Source organism: Chiloscyllium plagiosum, unplaced genomic scaffold (assembly GCF_037043375.1).
Source record: "Chiloscyllium plagiosum isolate Xiang-an unplaced genomic scaffold, Cpla_swu_hap1 HiC_scaffold_33, whole genome shotgun sequence".
Taxonomy (NCBI): Eukaryota; Metazoa; Chordata; class Chondrichthyes; order Orectolobiformes; family Hemiscylliidae; genus Chiloscyllium; species Chiloscyllium plagiosum.
The window spans coordinates 23,340,248-23,354,970 of NW_028270171.1; the positions used below are offsets into that span (position 1 = coordinate 23,340,248).

The 14,723-nt window shown below is 41.2% G+C and overlaps 1 protein-coding gene across 1 annotated transcript in view; it reads right to left on the bottom strand.

Moving 5' to 3' along the window:
- Positions 1 to 12,779, bottom strand: part of LOC122542304 (ankyrin repeat and fibronectin type-III domain-containing protein 1-like) — a 135,837-nt gene extending 123,058 nt beyond the window's left edge. The window contains exon 1 of the mRNA XM_043679914.2: positions 12,637 to 12,779. The gene's annotated coding sequence lies outside the window, so the exon portion shown is untranslated. The remainder of the gene's footprint in view (positions 1 to 12,636) is intronic.
- Positions 12,780 to 14,723: the final 1,944 nt, after the last annotated feature.

Consider the following 14,723-nt stretch of genomic DNA (forward strand, 5'->3'; position numbering starts at 1 on the left):
AACAAGTATTGCCGATTTAATCTGACTTTGTGGCTCTTGGTATTTAGTCCTACAGTTTACAGTGCCTAGGTCAGAAGTCAGATGACAGCAGGGGCAACACTATGAAAGCTTGTGATTTCAAATAAACCTGTTGGATTAGAACCTGGTGTCATCTGACTTCTGACCTTGTCCACCCCAGTCCAACACTGCCACCTCCACACCATACTATTGTTTCAGGCATTGACTTCCAGGTCCTCCTTCCTCTCAGAGTAAAAATGGTTCTCCTCAACTTCCCATTCCTCTTAAAAATCACACAACAGCAGGTTTTAGTTCAACAGGTTTACTTAGAAGCTGAAAATGTGTTGCTGGAAAAGCGCAGCAGGTCAGGCAGCATCCAAGGAACAGGAGAATCGACATTTCGGGCATAAGCCCTTCTTCAGGAATGAGGAAAACTTAGAAGTACAGCTTTCAGATTGCTGCTCCTTCATCAGGTAGCACTAGTTACCTGACGAAGGAGCAGTGCTACAAAAGCTTGTACTTCCAAATAAAGCTGTTGGACTATAAACTGCTGTTGTGTGATTTTTAACTTTGTCCACCCCAGTCCAACACAGGCACTTCTACATTTTCCTTTAATCTGTCAACCAATTACTTTAAATTTATTGCCCCTAAATAATTGCCCTTTTTGACCTTGGTTACACCCGTCATAATATTCTACACATCAGTTATACCTCCTCTCTGTTGCAAAGAAAACTATCCACTCTTTGCACATTGCTAACTTTTTTCTGTCCTATAAGATCCTTGTAAATCTCCTTCATATCTGCTCTAATGTGATCATATCCTCTCCTGTAATTATGGTGGCCTGGGCTTTACACAATATTTTAGCTGTAACTGGTGTTTCATACATTTCTTTCATAATTTCTTATAGGTTATGCCTTGGCTAACAAACGAAAGTATTCCATATGTCTTCTTAATTATCTTACCAACCTAGCCTACTACCTTTAGGCCTTTTTAGATACATACTCCAAGATTCATCTGTTTTTTTTACACTCATCATTATCTTCCCATTTGTTGTATACTCTCTGGCCTTGTCTGTTCTCTCCATTGACACAATAATAAGGCGTGGCAACTGATGATTTGCAACCATCCTGCTGCACTACCCATGTTAGCTCCCATAGATAAATATGAGAATGGATTATATAGTATTGAAAAATTCAACAAAATTTTATTACAGTTCCTGTATCTACATATGTACACTACAATGATGGGTAATTGTGTGTCAGGGCTCAATCTAAGCAATTCAGATACACTGTAGCACACCTCCCTGAGCATATCATGCTGTAGGAGGATAGAACTTGGTAAGATGGAGACCGAGAGCATTATACCATTAGGTCACGTGCCATATGGTAATGACATTCTAAGCAACATTCCCTAGAAGCTGTGTGGCTTGTGCACATGCAGCTGCTCCAAGGGTCTGCACATAGTGACTCGCATGCTGACGCCGTTTGCAGCTATGACTTCCAGTTCAGGAAATTACTGCCACAAACTGACCTTGGAGGCCCACACAGAAATAACAATAATTAGCGGGAACAGTAGTCATGAGCGTGTCTTTACTCATGTTTACTAATGGCTCACTAATTCCTTCATGGAAGGAAATCTGCCATCCCCACCTGGTTTGGCCTACATGTGTGATTCTAGGTCCACAGCAATGTGGCTAACTCTCAAAGGCTCTCTGAAATGGCCTAACAAGCCAATCAGTTGCATCACTAGCACCTTCTGAAGAGCAACTAGGGATGAACAATAAATGCTGGTGTAGTGATTGGAACCAGGGCCAAGTAGATCTCATTGACCATGAGATCCTTGACTGGGGTTGTTAAGCTGGGTCTATCAGAGAGCCCTGGCTGATGGATATAGACAAGCAATTCAGAAGGTTTCCTCAGTCAAGGGACTGGCTTTGAGCTGACTGGTCAGAGCCTGTGTACTGTTCACATGCAAATGAAGGGTGATTTACTGATGGGATACCGGCCTTGGTGCAGTGATTTCAGCTGGCCAGCCAGTATCTGCTTTAATACATAACAGAAGACCCCACCTCCCCCATCAATACTTACTTCACATTTCTTTCAATCGAATTTAATTTGCCAACTTTCTACCCACCATACCAGTCCATTGATAATCGCCTGCAATGTACAGCTTTCTTTCTCACTATCAAACACATGGCCAACTTTGCACCATTTTCAAGTTGTTTAATTATGACTTCTAGATTTAAGTTTAAATCATGTATATGCGTTAAAAGCAGAGGATCCATATCGAGTCTGTCAGAAACTCAGTAAAAATAGGACTTCAGTTTTGGATAACCATTACCCTTGAGATTTTATCACATAAGCATCTGTTTCTAACCAGCTGGCCTCAAATCCTGCCTTCGGTCACCTGGTAATTCCCTGCCTTCCTGTCCTAATCGGAAAATAGCCTTTATCTGACTGGTTGTCAGTCAAATACCATTCTCTGATCTCATATGGTTTTGATTATTTGAAATAAAGAAACAAGTTGAAAGAAATACATCATTTTCTTTTTATCTCAATGATTACTTTTCTCCCATGGCACTGTTTGCAGATTAATCTTCTTTATTTTATATGGCTCAGGGGGATTGATGGTTATTTTTCACATTTTTAGCCATTTAATTTCACCTGAATTAAACCTGGACAAAGTACTTGGGGTATAAAAGGAAATGTATAGCTCCTTCCTCCCTGAAACCAGACTTAACTTCAAAAATATAGACCAGAATTAGGTTTAATTCATACAGTAAAGCTTACGTATCTATGTGGTACTGACCACATATAAGCATAACACAGAACAGGTTCCTGTTCCTGATTTCACATTAGTAACGGTTAAATGTATGTGCTCTTGCAAATTGTGTTAACCAACATTGCTTCAGCTGTTTCTTACATAGCCCCCAGCCTTCAGCTCAGGGACAGCACGTAGGCAATGGAGCCTATAGAAACATGCTCTTCAAAGCTGCAACTCATTGTAATTCGTTTTGAAGCCTCAACAGGAATAGTGCAATAGGTTTGCTGGTTATGAGACACCATAACCTGCAAAATAGAACTGCCGTTACGCTGGTGCACTCCTTTTCTTCCAGCATGAAATACTCATAGATCCTCAGCTCACAGGTCTTCACTGGGTCCTAGTCTGAGAATGTCTCAATTTTAAAATGCTCAGTCATGTGTTCAACTGCCTCCTTAGACTCAGTCCTACCTTTCTGATTCTGACATTTTCTAACCCAGAACATGTTAAAACAGGATCGCTGTACCACCTAAGCAAAGATTAGCGTACCCATGAACCTTTATGGTGGAGCAGTGCTGGCAGCAAAGTAGCACTATGGATTCTATAATTCTTGATCTTACTGTGCTCTTAACAAATATTCACAAGTAATGCTGATGTAAGAAAACATTTATTCCATTTGTGAAACACTTTATTCTGGTTTCATTTTGCCAAGAGGTTGCAGGAGACAGCAAGATTGCTAAACATTGTATCACTTCTATGACAATTACCAAAACACCCAGTCAGATTTAATCCAGATTACAGGATCCACAGTAACATTCACCAACAAATGTAACATGGACCTACAACTGGCACAGTTACAGGGAGATTGTTAGAGAGCACGGTCATGGCACACAGTGATAGCACATATTGTTTTTGTTTCCTTGCAACCCTGCTCCACCAAACATGTATTTTGTTTATGAAAGCACACATACCATATTTCAATTGATTCCCTATTGCCTTTCTGAACGCTTTTACACCATAAAAGAGAACTGAATAAATATATGAGAAGAAAATATTTTCAGTGGCACGGGGCAAAAGCTAGCTGTTCTCACAGGGTGGGGCAAGCTATTCTCAAGGGGAGGTGGCACAGTCAGAATGGGTTGAATGTCTTCCTTCTGTGCTGTCCCAGTCTGTGAGCAACATAACTTAACCAACCTCTTGGAGGACTCTTGTGTTGGTAAAGCTGTACTTTAAATCCATCTTTAGTTTCCAAGAAGCTCCAGGGATTGGCCAGGAGTCTCCAGGAATTAAGGATCTGCAGAAAAGTGATCTGTGCAACAGTGGAGAAAAATCACAATTTCACAAATTCTTTTTTGCTCTTTTCAAATGATCCTTATGTACTAGAGTGGATTTGTTGTCTGTAATCTCTGGACTATAATCTAATTGAGGTGTTTAAGATGGTTAAATAATCTGATAGTGTTGTTCGAGAGAAACCATTCCTTCTATTATGAAGTTGCGTACTTCAAATATTAGTTTATAATAACATTAACTGGATAATATATATAATACATATTGAACTTTTGAAAATTGCCACTTTACGAAAGAAAAGGCAGTTAATACAACAGCAACAATGTGTCTACAAGGTAGAGGGGTTCTGATTAAAGACATCTCGTCTAGTTTCAGACAGTGGTCACTTCACGCGGTTTATAGGTGGAATTAGGCTACTTAATGTTAAACCCAGAGAGAGACAGAGAGAATCTGAAATGACTTGTTGGAGGAGCAATAGCCCTTTGCTCCTTTTTCTTTTTCTCTGCAACGTTCCCCATCAAAGTGATGAGCTGAAAACTCGCTTGAAATCATCTTCACCATTCTTGCAGAGTTTGTACAGAAGATTTCATCATTATATTGCTCACCTCAGGTCAGAAGATTCAGTAAACCACAACTTTTCCAGGGAAGATGTCCCAGTACCAACAGTCTGTGTGCATGCAAAGTAACTTTGGTTATCGAGCACCTTTTAGGACAATCCGTGAATAAACTTTCCCCAGTTTAACTGTCATTTGACAAAGTACTTTTCAAATAAGACTTGGTAGAATTTTTGAAATTTTGTTTTTTCTCTGTTTTTTTTCTTTATTCATTTTGTGGGATGTGGACGTCGCTGGCAGGTCAACATTTATTACCAGCCCCTAGTTACCCTTGAGATGGTGGTGGTAAGCTGCCTTCTTGAACAGCTGCAGTCCACCTTCTGTAGGTTGACCCAAAATGCTATTAAGGAGGGAATTCCAGGATTTGGACTCAGTGACAGTGAAGGAAAAGTGATATATTTCAAAGTCAGGATATTAAGTGGCTTGGAGGAGAACTTGAAGGTGGTGGTGTTCTCATATATCTGTTGTCCTTGTCCTTCTAGATGGAAGTGGTCGTAGGTTTGGAGGTGCTGTCTGAGGATCTTTGGTGAATTTCTGCAGTGCATCTTGTAGGTAGTACACACTGCTGCCACTGAGCGTCGAAGGCGGAGGAAGTGGATGCTTGTGGATATGGTGCCAATCAGGCGGACTGCTTTGTCCTGGATGTTGTTGAGCTTCTCGAGTGTTGTTGGGGCTGCACTCATCCAGACAAGTGGCAAGTTTTCCATCACACTCCCAACTTGTGCCTTGTAGAAGGCAGACAGGCTTTCAGGAGTTAGAAGGTGAGTTATTCACCGCAGTACTGCAAGCCTCCGACCTGCTAATGTAGCCACTAATGTGATGAGTCCAGTTGAGATTCTGATCAATGATAACTATTAGAATAGTTGATAGTGGGGGATTCAGTGATGGTAACAAGGGACAGTGGTTAGATTGTCTCTTACTAGTGATGGTCATAGCCTGGCGAATGCTACTTTGCACTTTTCAGCCCAACCCTGGATATTGACCAGATCCTGTTGCATTTGGACATGGACTGCTTCAGTGTCTGAGGAATCATGAATGGTGGTGAACATTGTGCAATCATTGGCGAACATCCCCACTTCTGACCTTATGATGGAGGGAAGGTCATTGATGAAGCAGCTGAAGATAATTGGGCCTAGGACACTACCCTGAGGAACTCCTGCAGAAATGCCCTGGAGCTGAGATGACTGACCTCCAACAACCATGATCATAGTCCTATGTGTCAAATATGACTCTAACCACTGGAGAGTTTGTTCCCGATACTCCTTGATTCCAGTTTTGCTAGGGGTGCTTGATGCTGCACTTGGTAAAATGCAGCCTTGATGTCAAGGGCTGTCACTCTCACCTCACCTCTGGAATTCAGCTCTTTTGTCCATATTTGGACCAAGGCTGTAATGAGGTAAGGAGCTGAGTGGCCCTGGTGGGACACAAATTGGACATCACTGATCAAGTTATTGTTGAGCAGATGCTGCTTGATAGCACTGTTGATGACATCTCTCATTACTTTACTGATGATTGACAATAGACTAGCAGTGCAGTAATTGGCTAGGTTAGATTTGTCCTGCTTTTAATCTACAGGACACACTTGGGCAATTTTCCACATTGTCACGTAGATGCCAGCGTTATAACTGTAGTGGAACACTTGGCCAGGGGAGCAGCAGGTTCTAGAACAGATGTCTTCAGTACTATTGCCAGAATGTTGTCAGGGTCCGTTACCTTTGAAGTATCCAGTGCCTCTAACCGTTTCTTGATATCACGTGGAGTGAATCAAATTGGCTGGAGACAGGTATCTGTAATGTTGGGGACCACAGGAGGATGCCAAGATGGATCATCCACTCGACACTTTTGGCTGAATATTGCTGCAAAAGCTTCAGCCTTATCTTTTGCATTGATGTGTTGGGCTTTTCCAGTATTGAGGATGACTGGTTGTTTAATCATTTACCTCCATTCACGAGTGGATGTGACAGGACTGCAGAGCTTAGATCTAATTCGTTGGTTGTGGGATGGCTTAGCTCTGTCTATCACTTGTTGCTTATGCTGTTTGGCATGAAGTAGTCCTGTTTGGTGGCTTTACCAGGTCAACACCTCATCTTCAGGTATGCCTAGTGCTGCACAGGGCATGTCTTCCTGCACTGTCCATTGAACCAGAGTTGTGTGCACTTGTGTCTTTATGATGGACAGTTGCACATACTTGTATTTTCTAAACACTTTTGTCAGTAATCTTTGCATCCTTGTTTTAAATTTTGTTAGTAATAAACTAGTTATTATTTGTTAACAAGTGAAACCTGTTTAACTTGTTTCTAATATTGAACCAAATACTGTGTGATACTATATCACTATGAATACTGCTGAACTTTGTGCAATGATCAGCAAGCATCCCCACTGCTGACCTTATGATAGAGGGAAACACATTAGTAAAGCAGCTAAAGATGGTTGGGTCTGGGATAGTACTCTGAGGAATGTCTGCTTCAAAGTCCTGGGACTGAGACAACTAGCCTCTGAGAACTACAGCCATAGACCATACAGCACAGTATAGGCCTTTCAGCCCTCGATATTGTGCCGGCCTCTTATCCTACTCTAAGATCAGATTAACCTACCTACACTTCATTGTACTATCTTCCATGCGCCTATCCAAGAGTTGCTTAAATGTCCCTAATGTATCTGGCTCTACTACCACTGCTGGCAGTGCAATCCACACACCCACACACTCTAAGTAAAGAACCTACTCTGTGACATCTCCCCTAAGCTTTCTTCCAATTACTTTAAAATTATGCACCTCCCCCCAACTGACCCCGTGATAGATATTTCATGGGAAAATGTCTCTGGTTATCCACTCCATCTATGCCTCTCAACATCTTGTGTACCTCTATCAAGTTATCTCTCATCTTTCTTCACTCCAATGAGAAAAGCCTTAGCTCTCTCAACCTTTCATCATAAGACATGCCCTCCTGTCCAGGCAGCATTCTGGCAAATCTTCTCCGCGTCCTCTCCAAAGCTTCCACATCTTTCCTATAATGAGGCGATCAGAACTGAACACAATATTCTAAATGTGGTCTAACCAGTACTCTGTAGAGCTGCAGCATAATCTCTTGGCTCTTAAACTCAATCCCCCTGCTAATGAAAGCCAACACACCACACGCCTTCTTAACAACCCTATCAACCTGAGTGGCAACTTTGAGGAATCTATGGACGTGGACCCCAAGATCCCTCTGTTCCTCAACACTGCTAAGCCTCTTCCCTTTAACCTTGTATTGTGCATTCAAATTTAACCTTCCAAAGTGAATGACTTTACACTTTTCCAGGTTGAACTCCATCTGTCACTTATTAGCCCAGTTCTGCATCCTGTCAATGTCTCTTGCAACCTATATCAGCCCTCCACACTATCCACAACTCCACTAACTTTCATGTCACCGGCAAACTTAATAACCCACCCTTTTACTTCCTCATCCAAGTCATTTATAAAAATCACAAACAGCAGAGGTCCCAGAACCGACCCCTGCAGAACACCACTGGTCACTGAGCTCCAGGCTTATAATTTTCCATCTACCACCAGCATGACAAGAATCTTACATAAGAAGGTACAGTTTATGGCATGTTACAAATAGATACAATTAACAATAATGTTTTAGGCATAATTACAACTACCAAAAGCCAAGTATGTCACATCTGTCTCTTTTGGGACCTCACACAAGACTGACCGTTTCTCCACCTAAAGACATTATCAGGCTGACTGGAGCTAATGCAACTTCAACATTAGCGCTTTCAGAGCCATGATTTTGTACAAAATACAGGACATCTTCTGCACAGTAGTGTTTGGCAGTTCTTCCTATAAACAGTCAAGGACAGATACAGCAGTTGTTTGTAGATTCGTATGGATGAGGTGAAATGGGTTTTTTCTCCTATTGGGCCTGCAGCATTGCTGAGTAAACCAATCTGATAGTTTTTACCTGAAGCAGTCAGCCTGGTCAGTCAGTAGTACAGCTACTGAACCACCTGGTGATGGACATTGATATTCCCCATACAGAGTACATTCTGTACCATTGTTAAGCTCAATACTTCTTCCAAGGTAGTCAACATGGCGAGTACTGATTCATCGGCCAAGAGAGAATGGTAGGTGGTAATCAGCAGGAGACTTGCTTGCTTTTGTTTAACTTGATACCATGACAATTTATGAGATCCAGATTTAATATTGAGAAATATCAGAGCCACTCCCTCCTGAATGTATTCCGTATTGCTGTCACCTGTAGTGGGCATGTCCTGTAAGTGACATAAGGCACATCCAGACATAGTTGTAGGGCATCTGGGACGCCAGCTGAAAGTGATGATTGTGTGAATATCTCTATGACTTACTGTTGCTTGAAGTCTCTGGTACAACTCTGCCAATTTTGCTGTTTCTATAGTGTTAATAATACTAGTGAGGGATCTATTAATTCCTCCTCCATTAATTAGTTACACTCTCCTCTTCTTTCCTTTGGCCCTGTACATATTATTATTACATCTGCGTTTTCAGTCTTTCAGGCAGTGCATTTTAGTTCACAACATGCTTACATTCCGCAGCATTTTATCACATAAATCTAGTACTTATCCACATGTTGACTGAAGCAAGGGGTGGACAGGAAGTGGAAAACAAAAGGCAGACAGAATATAGGCGGGAATGGTTTTAGTTCATGCATCACCATAGAAAGTGGAGGGAGAAGAGGGAGAGAAGAGGAACTCACATTTGAAATGTGAATAAAATCAACCAAATAAAACTCATAAATGATTATTTATGACATTAATAAATCTTTTTTTTTCAAGCTTCTAAAATAACTTCATAATTTGGATACCCCCGTTGTGTAAGATTGCAATTGAGGTGATTTAACCTTTTCCAACTCTCAAGATGATTCCCACACATTTAATTTGGAGAGAATTTACATTTCTTTAATTTTTTGCCTGTACTCTTGGCTCTAATCACGTGTATGTTCTTTTTTACTGGCTGACTCATACCTGCTGCAAAAATACTGCTTCACAATAGGATGCTAATTCCTGCATATTGTGAATGTCTCATCAAAATGAGAAATGTTAGTGCAGGGAAATGGATCATTTTCATATTTTTCCCACCTACTCTGAATATTAAGTGCTTACTGGTCATATCTAAAATAGGCAGATGATATTAAAGCTACCTCTGTTCCAAAGTTTATACACAGCTAAAGATGACCATCTTCCTGACCAAGCCAGTGTTCACATCCTCAGACCATTTGTCCTTCTGTGAGAAACAGCTAACTAAATATCAATTATCAGTTGTACTCCAACCAAAACAATATTTTCTGTTTACAACGGACCTGAGGACAAAATCCAGCACCTTAAATCTGTTCTGTAGGTCTATTAAATCATAGTTGATTGGTATCTTAATTCCATCTACTTATCATTGTTCCACATTTCATGATACATTTGCCTCACAAAATTCTACTAATCTTACTTTTGAACTTTACAACTAACACCAGTTGCAACAATGTTTTTTAAAATGGAGAGCAGCTAGGTTTGTACTACCCTTGTATGAAGAAGCACTCCTGACAACGTTCCTAAATGGTCTAGCTGTGTTTTTAAAGCTATGCCTTCTTGTTCTGATTTTGGCCTCCAACACCACCAAAGGAAGCTGGTGATTTAACCCCCTTTAATCATCAAATACTTCAATTATATTACCTCTTAATCTTCTGTAATCAGGGATATATTCAAGTAATCTATTCTTAGCACTTATTATTCAGGTGCATCTGCAGGGCATTCTGTAAATCGTCCCAATCAAGGAATGCACTAGTCTCCTAAACAGCTGAGTTCTCATCCATACAGCCTTAGAGAGAGACAGACAGACAGAGAATATGAAAGTGAGAAGAATTATAGCCAGATCGACTGAAGGCAGCAAAATAGGCTAGAATTTTCCTTCCTAGTGGCAGTACAGACTCCCTCTGGCTGTTGATTCCATTGACAATCCTAGGTTCAACTTCTTAAACTGATTTCACAGGATGAACGAGGGCTTGTTTTTTGTGGTTGTGGGGTCAAAGCAGTGGTCACAAGAGGGATCAAGAGTTAGGCAGCTTAACTTTAGATGCCTTGGAGAAGCTAACCATGATCAAAATCATACATTGAGGGACTCTCCATTCCCCTCCAGGCATCTCTAATCCTTGGCTAAAGTGACATGAAATAATTGCTACTGCCACAGAACCATGCAGAGATTTGGCTACGTATCTCCTACTGAGCTGAAAATGTGTTGCTGGAAAAGTGCAGCAGGTCAGGCAGCACCCAAGGAACAGGAGAATCGACATTTCGGGCATAGGGCTTATGCCCGAATCGTCGATTGTCCTGTTCCTTGGATGCTGCCTGACCTGCTGCGCTTTTCCAGCAACACATTTTCAGCTCTGATCTCCAGCATCTGCAGTCCTCACTTTCTCCTCCTACATATCTCCTAGCCTATCTCCATAGTTCTTCTTTATTACCCCTTATTAAAACCAGAAAGATTGCAGAGCACAGGAGGAATATTCTCTCCTTCACAGACCTTGCTCTGTGTGGGCTTGCAGTCTGCTGACAGATTTGCTTCTCACTTGAATCCAGTGTCTGATGAGAACTGGATGTAATTACATCTCCAGATGTTTTTGTGGATGACTTTACTCTTTACCATGTTGAACATCGTTTGGTGGAATGTATCAAAGAAGTTTAGATGAGAGAGGACTGTAGAGATTGGGGCACCCATGGCCAGATCAGCCGTCAGAAGGAGAACACAAGAGGAAGAAAAGGAGAAGGACCTGTAAAAGGGTTAGTCTGATTTATGTCCAGAAAGGATTAATAATCAGACCGACTCCACTGTGATCACACTATCTTGGGGCTTGGTTTTTCTCTGTACATTCCACCTAGACGATGCTAAGGAGAAATATTTTCCATTCAACTTGTATTCAACAAACGTCTTAAGTCCAAAGTGGGGTTGCTCTCCTTGAAGTGGAAAAAGTAGGGGAGTTAGATGTGTTCTAAATAATGAAGGACTTTTTATGGAGTAGAAGGAGGAAAAATACTTTCACTGGCAAATAATTTAAAACCTTTTGGTATCAACCTAAGTTAATTAGAAAATATTTAGCTGGGAGAGGACTCGACTTCTTTTTTACACAGTGAATTGTTATGATCTAGACTGTACTGCTGGAGAGTATAATGGAGGTAGATTCAATAGCAACTTTCAAAAGGGAATTGGATAAATACTGGAAAAAGGTAATTGATATCAAAAAGGCAAGGGGAGTGGGATTAATTGGATAGTTCTTTTAAAGAGTTGGCACTGAACCGAGGGCTGAATAGCTTTATCCTGCGCTGCATGGTTTCATAATTCATATAATACTGTGAACTACTGAGTCTATCATAGAATTATTAAAATAGGAACATCTGCTTTCTGTCATCACCATTTCTCTATGAAATGAATAAAAGTCACCCTCCCTCAATATCTTCCACCAGTCACTTCTAATACAACACATTGACTTCTTTTGTAGCTTTCCTAAATGTCACCACTTGACATCAGCCCCTCACTCTGTGAAGTCAGTATCTATATAACAACGGCAGGTATTTAATCTTAATTGATGAGCAATAGTACAAAGGATTTCATGTACATCCATATATTAATCATGGTCTACCAGATAATTAGGCGCATGTATAGGAAAGTGCTAGGAAAATCTGATTGTATCCTCTGACATATAGAAATAATTGTACAATGCATATTATATTACTGCTTTTCAAAAACAAAACAGAGAAGCCACTCTCTTGTTAACACCCTGCACATTCACATACCCTGAATATCTTACTGTGTCTATAGAACTGACAGCCTCTGAATCAGTATGGCAATGCACATTTTAAATTTAGTGTTGGGTGTTTGCTATTGTGCTGAAACAGCTATCATGCTCCGATATTAAAGCAAATGTTAACTTTAAACAAAAATAAAACAGAAGAAAAGACTCCATCGTGGAGAACCTACCAAATTCTGCCATTCAGAGTTACTTCCAGCAGACCAGCTTGAAATGTGGATCCTGACAGGTGAGCAGCACAGTCCTTGGTAGAAGCACAGCGTCACTGTAGTTTCCTGCTTTCAGTGAAGCGGAGGGGGTTGAGGCAGGAAGCCTGCAAGCTTATCACAAAAAGTGTAGAATTACGTGGGAGGTCACATACTAAACACTGACTAAATCAATGAACAAGCATGTTTCAGAGGAAGTTTGGTTTTAATAATAAACAATTACCTTCATCTCCGCAAGGCGAGTACAACCAATTAAGATCATTCTAAATGCAATGCATCTGGTAATGTTTATTAAATTAGATTTTTCTTTTGGCAACCCACAGAGATAGATCTGGTGAAAACATGAAGCTAAATTTTCTAGTTTCCTTCGATGTGAAATCATGGATGATGTTTTGGTAAAATGGTATTCATATTGAGTGTGATATTAATGTTTTGTAAGCTTGTGCTTTTAGGTCTTCTCCTGGTATCAGTATCATGCTGGGATATGGTCACAGTGACATGGGTCATACTCTGCCAAGAAAGCCAATTTCTTTATAAGAACTAGGCAATTTGGCCCCTTGAAATTGCTATTCCATTAAATACAATCATGGTTGATCTCATCTTGGCCTCAACTCCATTTTCCACTCGCTCCCCATGATACTTCAACCTGTTACTAATTAAAATTCTGCCTGTTTTCTCTTGAAACTTATTCAGTGTCCTGGCAACCTACACACTCTCCACAAATGGGCCATCCTTTGAGAGAAGTAATTCCTCCTCATCTCTGTATTAAATCTGCCACTCCTTAGACTAGAGCTGATTAGGGATGGTCAACATGGCTTTGTGTGTGGGAAATCATGTCTCACAAACTTGATTGAGTTTTTTGAAGAAGTAACAAAGAGGATTGCTGAGGGCAGAGCACCAGATGTGATTTATAGGGACTTCAGTAAGGCGTTCGACAAGGTTCTCCATGGGAGACTGGTTAGCAAGGTTAGGTTTCATGGAATACAGGGACAACTAGCCATGTGGATACAGAACTGTTTCAAAGGTAGAAGACAGAGGGTGGTGATGGAGGGTTGCTTTTCAGACTGGAACCCTGTGACCAGTGATGTGCCATAAGGATCGGTGCTGGGTCCACTGCTTTTTGTCATTTATATAAATGAGTTGATGTGAACATAGGAGGTATAGTTGGTAGTTTACAGATGACACCAAAATTGGCGGTGTAGTAGATAGTGAAGAAGGTTACCTCAGAGTACAACAAGGTGTTGATCAGATGGGCCAATGGGCTGAGGAGTGGCAGATGGAATTTAATTTAGAAAAATGTGAGATGCTGCATTTTGGAAAAGCAAATCTTAGCAAGATTTATACACTTCATGGTAAGGTCTTGGGGCATGTTGCTGAACAAAGAGATCTTGGGGTGCAGGTTCATAGCTCCTTGAAAGTAGAGTCGTAGGTAGATAGGATAGTGAAGGAGGCGTTTGGTATGCTTGCCTTTATTGGTCAGAGTATTGAGTACAGGAGTTGGGAGGTCATGTTGCAGCTGTACAGGACATTGGTTAGGCCACTTTTGGAATATTGTGTGCAATTCTGGTCTCCTTCCTATTGGAAGGATGTTGTGAAACTTTGAAGGATTCAGAAAAGATTTACAAGGATGTTGGAAGGTTTGCGCTACAGGGAGAGGCTGAATAGGCTGGGGCTGTTTTCCATGAAGCATTGGAGGCTGAGGGGTGACCTTCTAGAGATTACATTCCCTAGTGTGGAAACAGGCCCTTCAGCACAACAAGTCCACACCGACCCTCCGAAGAGCAACCTATCCAGACCCACTCTCCCACATTTACCCCGACTAATGCACCTAACACTACGGGCAACTTAGCATGGCCAATCCTGTACATCTTTGGACTGTGGGAGGAAACCAGAGCACCCGGAGGAAACCCACGCAGACATGGGGAGAACGTGCAAACTCCACACAGACAGTTGCCTGAGGTGGGAATTGAACCTGGGTCCCTGGCGCTGTGATGCAGCAGTGCTAACCACTGAGCCACCATGCCACCCACAGGTTGGATTGAAGAGTCTGT